Here is a 14,804-nt window from a genome sequence, read left to right on the forward strand (position 1 = left end):
TATCACCAGATAAAAGTGTCTAGCCCATGACCCAGAGCATTTTCTGGTGGTTAGAGTAGGAAGGGCAGTTGTACACACACATAGATGCCTTAGGTCACATTGGGACAATGAGTTAAAAATAGACCAACTGTCAGGGACCAAAAAGCAGGTAGGTACCAGAGAGTAAGTTATAATGGTAAAACCAGAAACTAAACAAGCCTCTAAACTAAAACCAGAAACTAAACAATTCACAGAACAGGAAGTCAGGAACCAAAACTTCTTGACAAAATAAAAAGTCTTCTTAATGGGTGTTACTAATTCATTTCTGGCTATATATAGATATAGTTATAAATATAGATGAATACATACGTGTATATGGTGTTTATATAACATATACAAGTTATATGTGCATGTGTATTATGTGTGCAGATACATGTATTGGAAATATTTAATGTAATAGAAGAAAACAAAAACAAAAACACTATAATGCTAAATGTGAATGGATTAAACTCCTCAATAAAAAGGAAAAATAACTTAAAAAAATAGATCAGAAGACAAAATCCAACAATTTACTAAATATAAGTAACTTGTTTAAAATAAATAGAGACTGGGCAAAAATGAAAAAAATCTATTATACTATGGAAAACTCTAAGAAAGCAATAGTTGCAAACATGGTCTGAAAGAAAGCAATGATAAAAACTAAAAATATCAAAGAGTTTGCTGTCACTATTAGAAGTAGGTCTTCATGTTTTAAAATCTTTCCTAGAAAAAATGGGAACAATAGCCATTCAAACCAGAACACATAAACAAGTTATTACTTAATCAGACAGCACTGTGGTCTTTTTCTTCCTCATCTTTGTGGTCTTCTTCCATTTTTTCCTCATCCTCACTGTCAAGAGTCTGAGGGATAACTTGATTGCCCACAAATACATATGTGTTAATTCTGTTTAACTCTCTTCCTTTTTCTTTCGGGAGGAGCCTTCTGAGAAATACTCTTGGCTTGCATCTCATCATTTACGAAGTTTCTAAGTGTTCGCTGAATATAAATCCTAGCCAAGTCTTGTAGATTCCTGAGAGCACATGGGGGTAATCCCACTGAATCTGGTTTACTATTGTCATTCCTATTTGGTTGTATTAATGGAGCAAACGAAACAGCAAGGATGTTTTTACTTTCCCAAGTATTCTGTCCAGTTTGCATAATTTGAGTTAACTGATCTTCTCTAGGCATGACTAGAATACCTCCCACTTTCATTAATATTTTCATGTAGTTTTCATGATTTCTCTGGACACCAGCTCCACAATAAATCTGGCCATACTAATGGCTATCAGATGCTATCTCAAGGCAGTTACCAACCACAAATGCTGGTTCACAGAACTCAAATTTATCAGAGCTATCACTATTTTTGATGAAGCTCTCAAGTTTTTCCTTGGTATATTCCGCCACATCTGAATGAAGCTCAATTCCATGATTTATTCCAAAAGGACCTAAAATTAAGCCCACCATTGTACTCAAATATCCGGTTCCATTTCCCAGGTTAAGAAAAGACAATCCTGGTTGAAGTTTCAGTGCCTCCATTACTTCAGAAGGAATACAAGGTGCTGATAAATGAATGTTTCCATGCTTCCGAGCTAAGTCTTTATAAGCACTGTCCCTGTACCCTTCCAAATCCCCTCGATCAATAGCTCTGAATGCTTGCTCCACTCTTTCAGTACGAATGTAGTGAGCTTCTTTTAGGTTGTCAATTAAATCATCATTGTCTTCCCCAGCACTCACAGCTCCTCCCATGATGATATTCAAATTAAATCAATAATTTGAAAAACATTAGCAGAATATGTCCAAAGAGCCTACGTAAAGAGACTTGATTGTTTCTTTCAACAAAGCATTAAATTTCAAAAAGAATTAATCCTCATTTCTCTGTCTGCATTCCTTCATTCTCTTGGGCAGAAACAATGACAATCTTTCCATCTTCCCTGTTCTATATCATTTGTTCTTTCTTCCTCACTTCCATCCAAACTTGATAACCTTAATGCTGGAAGGTGGGTCCAAAAGTACCTTTCACTCTAATTCCAGCATTTGAGCATGCACTTCTTTTACTCCCTTGCTTGACCTTTACATATTTTCTTCTTGTCCCTTCCTAAGCCCCATTCAGCTGTTGGATTTTCTTCTTTTCCACTCTAAGAAATCTTGCGTTACTTCCTAATAGCCTCTGCCCCTGGCTCCTCCAGCTGGCCCCAAATGGGTAGAGAAAATAAAAATTTGAAAATATCAGTAGCTACTGCACATAAATAATAGCAAAACTGAGAGCTTAAATTGAATTGGAATCTTTAAAAATATAAAATATAAAAACTATCATATCAAGAAGTAAGACTCTTAAACATTGCAATTTGTGAAGAAAAAATGAACAAGCCATAAGTTAAATGCCAAAGGTGGGGAGGAGGATCCTTTGCACATGAATCCATATGAAAATTCTGTCATTTAAAGGCTAATTCACATGTCATGGTCTTCTTCGAAAATGAAGGAGGAACACGGACAATTCTTACTTGTGCTACAATACCTATTATCAGAGAAGATACTCTTTTGTACTCCTTTATGACACAAATTTGACCTCCAAATTGAAGAGAAATAAAAGAGAAAAAGAGAATTGTGGATAAGTTTCATAAATGGATATTGATGCACACATTTTAAATCAAATCTTTGCAAGGAGTCTATAGCAATATAGCAAAAAAAAAAAAATCGTTGTGATCAAGTTGGATTAAAACCAGAGATAGAAGAATAGTTCAGCATTAGGAAAATAATCTGCAAATAGTCATATAAAATGTATGTTTATAATAATGTATATATAGTACATATAATGTATAGATTATATATACAAATAAGAATTAAATTATTTAAATAGATGCAGAAAATCTTTGACAAACTGCAGTAGCACTCACTTATGTTAAAAAAAACTTTGGAGGTTTAGGTCTTCTATAATATGGTCAAAAACATACCATAGAAAGGTCACAAAATTAGCAAATTTCATTACATAAAATTTAAAAGCTTTTACACAATAAAAGTAGAAACTGTAGAATGAACAAATATATTTGATCAAATATTACTATTAAACATTTGCTGTCCAAGATATATAGAAAATTGAAGTGGTCAATATATTTGAATAAGCAGTTTTCAAAAGGAGAGTGATAAATTATAAGTAACCATTGCAAAATATGCACCAAATTAAAATAGTAAGAGAAATGAAAATTAAAATAACTGAGATTTTGGTTTTTATCCTGATAATTGACAGATAAAGAATGAAAACAATTAAATATTGGAGGGGCTGTGAAACAAATATATGCATTAATAAATCATTGGTGGTGCTTTGAAGTGTTCTAACTTATCTGAATGTCACCTTAGATTTATGTAAGAAAGTGGACTCAATTTTCCAGATTTTTAACCCAAAGATCCTACTGTTTGGTATATACCTCTAAATAATCAAAAACAAAGGCCCAAAATATTCATAGTAACTCTCTTGTAGTAGTAAAGAACTAGAAATAAAGTGAGTATCAACTAAATGAAAGAAAAAAATTGTGGTGTATGAATATGATGGATTGTTATTACAGGGGAAGAAATCATGAAAATGAAGATTCAGAGAAACATCAGAAGATTTGAATGAATTAATGCATAGTAAAATAAATGGAACTAAAAGAACAGCATGTACAAAGACCTCAATGTGAATGAAAAGATCATTAAAAGAAAGCCAAATTCTAAGTAAATGGAAAACTGTGTATTCTAGAGGATACATCATGAAAAATACTTCCTCTCCTTACAATGGAAAGGTAAGCCACTACTAGTGCGGGTTGTTGTATATGTTGTCAGATGTGTTCGATATGCTGCTGAGATTTTTTCTTAACTATTTTTATTTGTTACAAGTCAGGGTTCAACCTAGAGAGGAGCAGGGTGGTCTTTTCCCCCAAATCAATGTGACATAAGGATAAAATGAATCAATGAAACATTTTTCTAAAGGACAATTGAAAAAATGATGTTGTAGCATTGCTTATAATGCTGTTGTTAAGAAATATTAATTAAGGCAATATCCTTTGAGATATATGCATTATGAGCAATGCTATGACATCATTTTTCCAATTGTCCTTTAAAACTTTTTCACTGATATACCCCACTCCCCTCTAGTGGTTTCAGAGACATGAGTTAATACCGAGTGGATATGTATTCACTTAAAAATGAACACCATCCAAACAGAATTTTCCTCTATTACATTTTATATTGTCCTTGCTGAAAGATGGCATGGAGGTCAATAACCCCATAGAGACTCTGGTACTTTGGAGTAGACATGAGAAATGCTTGTTTAATTAAATCAAGTACTCTGGTGAACTCAAGCATATTTTGAAAAGACTTGATTTCAGATGGAATGATAATAGCTAGCATTTATCTTAAATTTACTAAATAATTCATGTATGCTATTTCATTTGATCCTTGAGATATTAGAAATTCAAACAAAATAATGAAGGTATTTAGAAATGTAGCATTACATAAGGGTAAAATATGTGATAAATGAATATTCAACCTCACTTTCGACTTTTTCTCATCATCTCCCAATATTTGGGTTCTAGTTTCGGTTATGCCACTAAGTGACTGGGTGACATTGAGAAAGTAACTTCCCCTATGTAAGTGTAGTATATGTATCTGTATTATGCAGTATCTAAATTGTGCAGTGAACCAGATATTCTCAGATGTCTCATCAACTTGGAATGTGTATGTATTTAATATGTAAACTTTCTCCTAGTATGCTTTCACTGATCTGTGAAGTGATTATTCACTTCAAGAAAAGGAGGATAGGAGCGGGGAGGTTATCCCTGGCAAATGTCTACCACTGTGCTGGCTGCTGGCCAGGAAAGTGCTGCCATTTGGTGTAGATTTGGGACATATAAACTAATATTAATATCAATTAGAGATAATGTAATTAGAAAGTAATACAAGGATGAAAAGTCATAATCCAAAACCTACATAGAAGTGACTTCTGGTACATTAGCCATGTTGCAGCTTGTCTCCATCATCGGGGATAACTGAGAGGTCATAGAATCCATAGACTGGATTTATGCTAGAATGGACTTTAGAAAATGTTCAGTCTGAACCTCTCATTGTCAAGATGAGAAAAGTGAGGCACAGAGAGGTTATATGATTTGCCCAGGGCCACACAGTTGATATATGTATGAGGTGGGACTTTAAGCCGGGTTCATCCTGTCTTTAAGACCAGACCCCTAGCCTTTACACCATCATTCCTGTACACAGATTGCCTATAAAATCTTTATCCAGTGCACGGTTAAGAAGAGCATTGCACAGGTGTGCAATGAGACTGTCAGTACTCTCATGGTGTAATTTGGGAGACCTCACTCTAGTAGCTTTTTTAGCCCTTTACATTCGCCTGTCAATTGGTGTCATGGACGCAAGATACCCCAACATATGAAGTACTGAATAAAGGCACCTGATAATTATTAACCCATTTGTTGCACCTCCATAGATAGCATGCTTTAAATTTTGGAGATTGGTTTAGAGAAGTGAAACATCAAAACTTCAGGCCATGGACAAATTTCACGGCATCTTTATTCTTTTCTTTGTTGAAATCAGCTGCCCTCACCTCTGGGATTGCACAGATCATAAACATTTTATAGTCTTCCGCCAAGTCAGCCAAGAGAAAAGGCTCCCATCTCAACTCCACGAATAAAGGTCAGCCAAAGGACGAAGCAGATTCATCCTACCCCTCTCTTTTCTCCCTCGTCCACCCTTCAAATAATGATAAAAGATCATTTAGAGGTATAGATTTAGAGGTGGAAGCAGTAGGTAATCCCTTCTCACTCTAACAGGCATTACTCTAGAACCCTTGGGAAGTCAGAAAACCTGTAAGCATCACTAACACTTATTACAAATAGAACTTATTCTCTATATAAGAGAAAAACTGGGACATTATTTTGCATTTTTCTGTTTGAATAATTGATCTGAGGATGCTGGTACTTTTCTCTCCAGATGATTGACTTGTAAGACTTGGTCTGTGGACCTGGAGGCAGCTAGTGGTGAGGTGGATAGAGTGCTGGGTCTGGAGTTAAGAAGATCTGAGTTTCAATATGACCTCGGATACTTACTAGCTGTGTGACCCTGGACAAGTCACTGATTCAGATTCTAACCCAAAGTCTCACAGGTTATAAATAGGAAAGCCATAATTTGAATTTAGGTTCTCTTACTCTAAAACTCTTGTCTTCTTTCTTCTATACCAGTCTACCTTTTATCACACTCCCCCACCAGCTGTGGGGTGCCCATAGTGTACAGAATTCTAGACCTGAAGTCAAGATCTGAGTTCAAATGCAGCTGTGGACACTTACTAGCTGTGTGACCCTGGACAAGTCACTTAGCCTCTGTTTTTCTTAATTTCTTAATCTGGGGATAATAATAGATTCCAAGGAGTACTGAGGATCAAATGAGATACTAGTGGTAAAACACTTAGACTCATGCCTGGCATACAGTAGGTACTTTATAAATGTTAGCTATTATTATTTTTATACTTGCCTTATTTCCCCCCAGTAGATCATATGTTCTTTCAAGGTAGTTACAATATGGTTTCATTTTATCTTCATAGCCTTAGAACAATGTCATATAGTCCTTGTGACAGACAGAATATTTGCCATCTGAGGATCAGCCTTGCTCAGTTTGGAAGACCAAGTTGGACAGAAGTTGATGATTATTTTCTGTTATATCATCTCTTAGAACCCATGATGGATCTGGAAGGAATACCCTCACTACTACAATTATAGATCCCTAAAGGTTTTAAGAAGGTTACTCAGTAAAGGGCCTTGCATATAGTAGGTCCTCAATTAAATTGATTGACATTAACATCTTAGAATACTATTACTCCTATAGAGTACCTGACATTTCCTAGGAACTGATGGGTAATCTACCCACCCCTTTTTTTTCCAAGGGAGGAAAGAGCAGCAGTGATCTCCTACTCTTAGAAATTCTGCTTAGTGATTAGACACCTTCTTGTTCTTGTTCATCTTTCCTTTTCAAAGAGGACAAATGACATCACAGGATGATGTCTTAGCTTCTGTGTAAATGGGATTTAAGTGAGGCAGGGTTGCACAAAGTTGTCAGTCTTACTCTCTTCCACAGTCATAGAAGTCCAATGGCAAGATAAAAATCAAGATGGTTGGCAATGTCCAGGATCCATAACATCTTTGATGTCTGACTAAGCTCTAAGCATCTTGCTTTAGCCACCTTTAATGGCTGTCAGAACAAATTATTCTCATCTGCCCATTCTTCCAGGGAAAGTCTTCACACACTTAGGAGAGATATTCCCAGAACTTTCCAATAGGTTTGAAGCCAATCAGTTACCCTCATCCCGGTTTACACCATCTGCTGAGATGGTTTTACCAGAGTGTGGTCACTGCACATGCTACAGCTTCTTGGAGGCAAAGGTAAGAGTTGGATGACAGGTGGATACCAAATGTAGATGAGTAGCCCTGAAAAGATCTCAGGAAGCCCTCATACCAGAGTCCTAAATACTTGTCCTCCCTAAATACCCCCATACACTTTAGAATTTCTTTCATAGAGCTTTTTGGAAATCATTGAACCCTCTGTACATGGGTAAGAATATAACTGCTATGGATTATATTTCAGAGAAGGGTCTTTTTGTCTATATATATATGTATTGACAGATGGTCTATTAGCTCTGTTGAAACACAAATAAAACTACCTTTATGTTCTTAGACTTTTCTATTTGTAAGTCATAGAATTTTAGATTTGGAAGGTGCCTCAATGGTCATCTAGTTTAAGCTATGTCCTGCTCCTGCCTCCTCCCTACCAAATACTTCCCCTTTCCACAAACCCAACAAATGGCAGAGGTCTCTTAAAGACAAGAAATCAGGGAATCTCACTATCTCTTTTGCAGCCCATTCTAGTCTTGTTGAATCAAATTGTCATGCAATTTTCCCTGACCTCAAACCCAGATTAGGTTCCTTTCAATCACCTCATCTTCTTCCTGATTCTTTCTCTGGAGACCAAAACGAACCACTCTAATACCTCTTCCTCATGAAATCCCTATGGATATTCAAGACAGCTCTCTCATCCCCTAGGAGCCTTTGCTTGATTGGCTAAACATTCCAAGTTCTTTCACCTGATGTTCATATGGCATTGTCTCAAAGCCTTGCAACATTCTGGTTGCTTTCCTCTAGACATTCTCCAGTTAATCTATCCCAAACTGCAGCACATAAAACTGAATACAATACTCCAGATGAGATCTGACTAGAAGGGGGTACAGTAACACCATTATCTGCATATTCCTGGAAGCTGTCTATTTCAAGTTAGCCCCAAATTGTATCAACTTCGGGGAGGCGGCATGCTGTTGAATCTTACTAAGTTTAATTACTAAAATCTACTAAATCTCCAGAAATATTTTAGACGAACTGCTGCCTATGTTAAGGCCTCACTGTTCAAAAATGCTACTTTTTTCGGTTATTTTTCAGTTATCTCCGACTCTTCTTGGTCTTCTTGGGGGGTTTTCTTGGCAAAGAAACAGGAGTGTTTGCCATTTCCTTCTCCAGCTCATTTTACAGATGAGGAAACTGAGGCAAGCAGGGTTGAGTGACTTTTCCAGGGTCATACAGCTAATAAATGTCTGAGGCTGGATTTGAACTCTTGAAGATGACTCTTCCTGACTCCAGGCCTGGCATTATATCCACGGCACCACTTATCTATCCTCTATTGCTATTAAATGAATTCACTTTTCCTAGTTTGCCTGAATTCCCTCATAGAATTGGACAAAATTTCAGAATGGTGGTTGGAGGACTTTCAGAAATCTCTGAGAAATCAAGGACAATAGAAGTACCAAAGAGAAACAATGAATAAACATGATCCTAGATTTCACAAGTGGAAGAAGGTGGAGTTTTCTTAATTATAGATGATGAATTTTATATCTATCTCTGGAAAAATTACAGAATGATAATAAAATAGATGGTTTGTGAGTGCTTAGAAATGGAAGATATCGTCATTGGGAGCCAGCATAGGTTCCCTAGGAATGTCACGTCCATCAAACCACATTCTTTTTTTTTTTTTAACAAGCTTACTAGTTAGTTAGGAGGTCCAGAGGAATGCAGTATATACAGTATATGTGAGAAATGCACTTGACAAAGTCTTATACAAAATCCTTGATGGAGAAATGTGAACTGTTTAGGTATAGTTGCAACTGGTTGAAAGAATTTTGTTGAATGGAAATAATGGAGATGGCTCTATCCTTGGGCCTGTCCTATTAAAAAAATTGCTATCAATGACTTGACTGTGTATTTGGATGGTGTATTTATCAAATTTGGAGATTGTCATTGCAAATATACTGAAAAGGAGAATTAATGTAGTGGATAACAGAATCAGGATCCTGCAATGTCCCAACAGATGAAACAAACACAAAGGAAATTTCTTAAAAATAAATATAAACTTCTACTTTTAGGTCCAAGTGTACTAAACAATTCAGGATTGAAAAAAACACAAATATAACTAAATATGTCACATGAGGAGGGAGAAAGAGTGATATTCATTTACTACGAACAGAAAATGAGTCAATTTGGTGCAGCTTTCTCCAAAAGCTGATGTGATCATTGATACATAAATGGAAATATAAGGGAAGGAATAGTCCCACTGTATTCTTGAATGGTTAGAGCACATCTAGAATATTGTATTTCATGCTGGACACCACATTATAAGTTGAATCCAGAGGAGAGCAACAGATTCTCCTTTTTGCTTCTCTTCATACGTAACAGTGAACGCTTCATCTCTATACCCTTTGCACAGGCTGAATGAAGGAATGAAATGAGTGAATGAATGAAAAAGCACAATATATCTAGTAATTGTCATAAGCACTGGCGATACAAATATTAGCAAACATGACAATTCCTCTTCCTGCTTCGCCATGTTAGCCAATCTGATAAGTGTAATGTGATACCTCAGAGTTGTTTTGATTTGCATCTCTCTAATCAATAGTGATTTAGAACATTTTTTTATATGACTATAGGTAACTTTAATTTCTTCCTCTGAAAACTGCCTGTTCATATCCTTTGACCATTTATCAATTGGGAAATGGCTTGTATTCTTGCAAATTTGACTCAGTTCTCTATATATTTTAGAAATGAGGTCTTTATCACAGACACTAGTTGCAAAAATTCTTTCCCAGTTTTCTGCTTGCCTCCTAATTTTGGTTGCATTGGATTTGTTTGTGCAAAAACTTTTCAATTTAATGTTATCAAAATTATTCATTTTGCATTTCATAATGCTCTCTATCTCTTGTTTGCTCATAGATTTCTCTATTCTCCATAAATCTGACAAATATACTATTCCTTGCTCCCCTAATTTGTTTATAGTATCAGCCTTTATAACTAGATCATGTATCCATTTTGACTTTATTCTTGTGTACAGTGTCAGGCATTGGTCTATGCCCAGTTTCTGCCACACTATTTTCCAGTTTTCCCAGCAGTTTTTGTCAGACAGTGAGTTCTTATCCCAGAAGCTGGGGTCCTTGGGCTTATCAAACAGTAGAATGCCATATTCATTGATTACTGCATCTTGTGTACCTAACCTATTACACTGATCTACCCCTCTATTTCTTAGCCAGTACCAAGTGGTTTTGATGATTAGCATGACAGTTCCTGGCATCATGGATCTTATATTCTAATAGTGGAAGATAACATATAAAGAATAGGCAGATAAGGAAGATGGTGGCAGGATGTTTTGGACATGTCTGGGAAGTAATATGTTGCCTTGGTTCTGGGCAAGACAAAATGAAAACTCAATTATATGAATCTAGGGTCTAGGGGTTAAATATGAGTTTGATGGGAGGAAATGAGAAGAATGGCCAGACTATAGGTGGTGTGGTTTTTAAATGTCTGAGAAATAGTGTGCTGACAGGCTTGTTTGCCCATGTCTAGAGTGTATTCCCTCCTTCCACACTTTAACATCAATTGTCTAGTTTTCTTCAAATTTCAGCTCAAATGCCACTTCCTACATTAGACATTCTCCTATACCTCTAACTGCTTCTGTCTTCCACCCAAATTACCTTGTATTTGTTCTCCATATTGTCATAGTTGAGTCATTTTAGTCATGCCTGTCTTTGTGATCCCATTTGTTTGTTTGTTTTGGGGAGGAGGAGCTGGGGAGAAAGACACTGGAGTGATCTGCCATTTCCTCCTTCAGCTCATTTTACAGATGAGGAACTGATGCAAACAGGGTTAAATGACTTTTCCAGGGTTACACAGCTAGTAAATGTCTAAGCCTGGATTTGAACTCAAGAAGATGAGTCTTCCTGATCCCTCAGCCAGCACTCTATCCACCATGCCACCTGGCTGCCCCCATCTTCCATATACATTTTGTATGTATTATATACATACATATATACACACATATATGTGTATATGTAAATATAAATGTGTGTGTGTATACTTACCTGCCAACTAATATTTAGTAAGTGCACATACTATGTTCCAGGCATTATGCTAAGCACTCGAGCTACAAAGAAAGACAAAAGATATCCCATTTTCAAGGATCTTACAGTCTTTGTATTGTTTCCTCCAATAGAATATAAGCTCTTTGAGGGTAGGAATTGTTTTATTGCTGTCTTTTTGTACATAGCAGCTAGCACAGTGCTTGGCATATAGGACACATTTAATAAATGCTTGTTGATCAACTAACCAGGATGATGAAGGGACTTACAATCATTGAGGCTCAAAGGAATAAAAAATAATGAAGAATAAGAACCTGATCACTATCTTCAGATAGCCTCAGTTCTTTCCTATAGAATAATGAATAAAAAAAGATATTTATTAAGTACTTCCTATATACCATGAATTGTGCTAAATGCTGGGGATAGAAACACAAAAGTAAGACAGTTATTGCTTTCAAGGATCTTATATTCTAATGGGAGAAGACAAGAAAAAGAGGAGGAGGGAGAAGGTATGCATGGTCAAAAATGGCCTGACACAATATGTTGACCTGGGTCTGGTCAAGATAAAGTGGAAAAATATCCATATCAGAGCCAGGGCTGGGTCCAAGGTTCTAGAAGGAGGGTTTTGAGGAGTCTGAGGAAGATGGCTGGAAAATGAGGCCACATAGTTGGAAGTTTAAGGAGGCAGATTTGGGTTTCCTATAAAGAAGACCTTCATGATATTTTGTGAAAATGGAATGCTACCTCCCAAGGTAATGAATGACCTACATCACTGGAGCTATTCCCATGAAGGGTAGATGACAGTAACCAGGGATATTATAGAAATCGGGAAGCTGAACTAAAATGACCCTTCAAATCCCTTTCAGGTTTAAGATTCTCTGATTCTCTGATCTCTGTTCTCAATTTCCTCCTGTGTGAACACCTGCCAACCTCCCAGCAAGGATGTGAAAATGCTGCAGGATGCCCTGAGCATTGTGAGAGAAGAGATACTTTCTAACAATAGGGGATTAATAAATGAGTGACTGCATTGCTTCTTCCTGTAGTTATTTACCAAATTATATACAGGAATTGCTTATCCTTCCAGCAAAATCACTTCTAGAAGCTTCTTCAATCATCCCTGCCAGCACTAAACCCTATTTTTTTTTTAGGACAATTCATTGGATCATAGAAAGAATGCTGGAGAGGACCTTAGAGAATGCCCATTTTGTGCCTCCTCACTTGATAGGTGACTGGATTGAGGCCCAGAAAAGTTTAATGACCTGCACAAAGTCACACAGGTAGTCAGTTGCAGAGACTCTCGGAGTCTTTTCCCTTTTACTCTATTGTCTTCCACTGGATAGTGGTTTACAGAAGGAAAAGAATCTCAGTTGGCAATATCAGATCAGGGAACAGAGGAGGGACAGGCAAACTAAACCGAACCACTCCTACAGAGAGCCTCCAAGTGATTTTACTGTTCAGCAGCCAGTATATGGTGGTTTATAACCATCTCTGCTGGGGTCAGGCCATCAGCCCCTCTCAGGAGCTCATGCTCCTTTGTCTGCAATTTCTTAAGATGTCTTTTTTTTTTTAAGATTACCTTGGAGTAAGGATAACTATCATCCATTTGTGCCTGATCATTTCCTCAGTGTAACACCTGGCTGCTGGTATAACAAAGCTGAAGCTGTGAATAGAATGCAGCTGACTTCATATTTACTTCCCTCTATAGTTTTCCCTTTTCAAACCTTCTCCCACCCACATCTCCCATCCCCTTCCTCTCTGGCTCCCATTACAGCCTTTCCTTCTTTAGTCAATAAAGCCAAATGTGACTGTAAAAATGACATCTCAGTGTTCATCTGTATCCCCCATCAATGACATCCATATCACAAGGAGTCTGTCTGCTCCATAGATCAAAATGATTTCTCCTTTCCCCCACCCTTAGCTGCTAGGACCATTCTTATCACTGGGAATCAAATGTGCACCTTGAGTTCATATATCATCATTACCTACAATACAAATTCTGAAATCAAAGCAAGCCTGGCAATTTTATTGATGCACACAGCAGAACAGAGCCCGGGTCACCCTGAATCAGTTACATTGGCTTTGCCTGGCTGACAACAATGTCCACATTGCTGTCAGAATAACCAGAGGAAAGATGACTTGGCAAGTTGGATGCAGAAGGGTAACTTGTCAGTGCCAGGAGTGGGATTCTGAGCATGACCAGTCAGATTTAGGGAAATGGATAGGGGAAAAGTTTCTTCTGAAAGTATGTTTCCCTCCAGGGACCAAGTAGTGACAGAAACACAATGGATTGTAGGGAAAACATTGGTGGACAGCAATAGAGAGACCCTGTGTCCAGGCTCCATTCTCTGGCACTTGTGATCTATATGTCCTTGATCTACATGTCTCTTTCTTTACTTTTAGGCCTCAGCATCTTCACCCATAAAATGATGGGGATTGCTTGCTTGATTTCTAAGATTCTCACTAGATCTGGTACTTTTGATGTGATACTTTGGATGTGAATTTGTTCTCAAGGCCAATTTTCTCAAAATATACACATTATTCAGCAGGTAAGTGCCCGACTTGCAGTAAATCCTGACTATAGACCCTTACTAGCCATTTGACGGACCCTTGAAAAAATCACTTAGTCTCTAAAATAAGGTAATGCTAGCACCTACCTTATAGGACTTTGTGAGGATCACAGGAAATAACATATGTAAAGCTTTCTGCAAAACTGAAGCTCTCTATAAATGCTTTGTTGGTGAGTCATGTCTGACTCTTCATGACCCTATGGACCATATGTTGTCTATGGAGTTTTCTTAGCAAAGATACTAGAGCAGTTTACCATTGCTTTCTCTGGTGGATTAAGCCGTTAACTTGACCAGGGTCACACAATTAGTAAGCGTCTGAGGACAGATTTCAATTCAGGTCTTTCTTACTCCAGGTCCAGCTCTCTATCCATTGAGTCACTTAGCTGCCTTCTATATAGATGCTAGCTGATTTTATTATTATATTAAGTTTAAATACTAGAACTTAAATACACAATACGAAAAGAAAAAGAAATATTCTAAACACTAATAGAAAATAAGAAAAGAAAAAAAAGCATTGCCATGTACACAGCAGAATGTAAGAGTTTTCAAAATATACAAGAATAAATTTCAAAGAAGCCCATACAATAAGTACTATACATTGTGTTCAGAACTGTTCATCTCTTCTTTGCTTCCTTGTAAGTTTTCTTCTGTTCTCTGCTGTGCACTTTTTACTTTGTTCTTGTTTTCCTCTTATTTTATTTTTACCTGCAATTTCCTTATTGTGGAGAGTTTTCTTTGTCAAAGTATGTGGTAGCCCTTGTATGACTGAACAGATAAGTTTGTGGGAGCT

At 36.9% G+C, this 14,804-nt stretch overlaps 1 pseudogene; it reads right to left on the minus strand.

The window, feature by feature from the left end:
• Positions 1-906: 906 nt before the first annotated feature.
• LOC140511475 (protein-L-isoaspartate O-methyltransferase domain-containing protein 1-like) lies at positions 907-1,831 on the minus strand (annotated as a pseudogene).
• Positions 1,832-14,804: the final 12,973 nt, after the last annotated feature.

The sequence above is a fragment of the Notamacropus eugenii genome, chromosome 6, assembly GCF_028372415.1.
Source record: "Notamacropus eugenii isolate mMacEug1 chromosome 6, mMacEug1.pri_v2, whole genome shotgun sequence".
Taxonomy (NCBI): Eukaryota; Metazoa; Chordata; class Mammalia; order Diprotodontia; family Macropodidae; genus Notamacropus; species Notamacropus eugenii.